Consider the following 1835-nt stretch of genomic DNA (forward strand, 5'->3'; position numbering starts at 1 on the left):
ACTGTCAAAGCCATTTGGCAGAATGCCTAATCGCCAGAACTTTCCAACAAGCACCAAGACCTGGCTTGGCTGGTGGTGAGAAGGGCTCTGCCTGTGAGATCCTTTATGCACGCCCGGACTCTCAGCCACACCGCACGCTGCCCTCGAAGCGGCTGGGGAGGGTACGAGACTGTCACATACCTCCTTCTGGAATGTGCCTAAGCAGAAGAAGTCTGTGAGATCCTTTATGCACGCCCGGACTCTCAGCCACACCGCACGCTGCCCTCGAAGCGGCTGGGGAGGGTACGAGACTGTCACATACCTCCTTCTGGAATGTGCCTAAGCAGAAGAAGTCTGGAGAGGAATGCAGTGGTGTTTGTCGAGGTTCGTCCCGAGCAGGGCCGTGACACGGGACTCCGTGCTGTACGGTCTGTTCCCCGGGACGCACACCGATACGAACATCAACTGTGCCTGGAGGATCATCAACTCGGTCTCTGGGTGGTCCGAAACCTGATCTTCCAGCTGAAGGAGTTGACCCCGACTGAGTGTTGCAGACTGGCACATTCCAAGGTCCAGGACTACGTGTTGAGGGGCGCGCTGAAGCTTGGGGCAGCTGCTGCCAAGGCGTGGTGGGGAAAGACCACCGTGTAACATCTGCCTGCCTAGGAAGAACAGGGGGTCCACGCAGTCATTTGGGCTCCGCTGACACCTCAGCTAAATATATGGACATATGATTGATAAACATACAGACCTGTATATACAAATGATAAATTCTGATCTCTGTATGTAAATGTTTACGTATGTATGGCATGACCAACTGTACAGACCATCAAATTATTTCATGAATAAAGTATATTTTTGAAAAAAAAGGTTCGGTGTCAGCCTAGTCAGTTTCTCTTCCAGCAATATCGCTGGTAATAAACAGCATGTCAATTTCACCTGATCTGGTTTGTGTGGTCTCTATTGGGCAAATTTCCCCAACAGTTTGGCGTTTGTCGGCAGGTCCTTTTTGTCTCTCAACAGGGTAAGAGAACCTGACATTTTAAATTTTAGCCCAATTCGGACCTGGCGGTCAGCCCTGCCCCAGCGGCTCAGATCACAGAAAGGCTGGACGATTGCGGAGCGTGGCCACAATTCTGATCTAGTGACTGTGGCGACTTGGCTGTGAAGGTAGCCTGGTAAATGAATAAATTCATCACCAAATTTAACTATCTGGCAGTCGGCTGCTGCTGCAGTTTGGAAGTTGAGCAGTGACTTGGCCTGTAGAGGTAGTCTGGCGAGCAAGTGAGTTAACGGGCAGCCGGTAATTCAGTTTTGAGCGGCTGTAGACTGGGAGGTAGTCAGCTGTGCTAAATATATTATCTACATTTTTGCAACAAACAGCAATTTGGCCCATGCGTGATCCAACTTGAGCCAGGACTTGTGTCACGAACCTGATCTAGCCAGGAGAAAAATGGTCGGGTCGGGAAAGTGTGGCAAGATAGGAGAGATTCGCCGATCCGATTTTCGCTTTAAAATCCTCAAATTGTGAGAAATTGACAGGGGCCCTGCTGTCTTGTTTATCCTGTAGTTGTCTCGTCTCTTTGTCCTGTTTGTTGCTGTGTTTGTCAGTGCTGCAGTCTCTTCTCTATTCCCAGCTCGAACCACAGGTACGTGAGATTGTGGGACCCTAACCCTTGGGAATAGGACCGCCCCGGGGACAAGTCTAACTTGTCCGGCTGAGGCAACGGTCCGCGGACGCCGATTCTCAAGGAAGTAACAAGCACCGGGGTAACCACAATCGCTCGGACAGTAAGGTATGGAATACCCTGTTTATTCAGGTCGCCAGCCAATATTGTCTGGGAGCAGAACAGGGA

The sequence above is a fragment of the Chiloscyllium plagiosum genome, chromosome 3, assembly GCF_004010195.1.
Source record: "Chiloscyllium plagiosum isolate BGI_BamShark_2017 chromosome 3, ASM401019v2, whole genome shotgun sequence".
NCBI lineage: Eukaryota > Metazoa > Chordata > Chondrichthyes > Orectolobiformes > Hemiscylliidae > Chiloscyllium > Chiloscyllium plagiosum.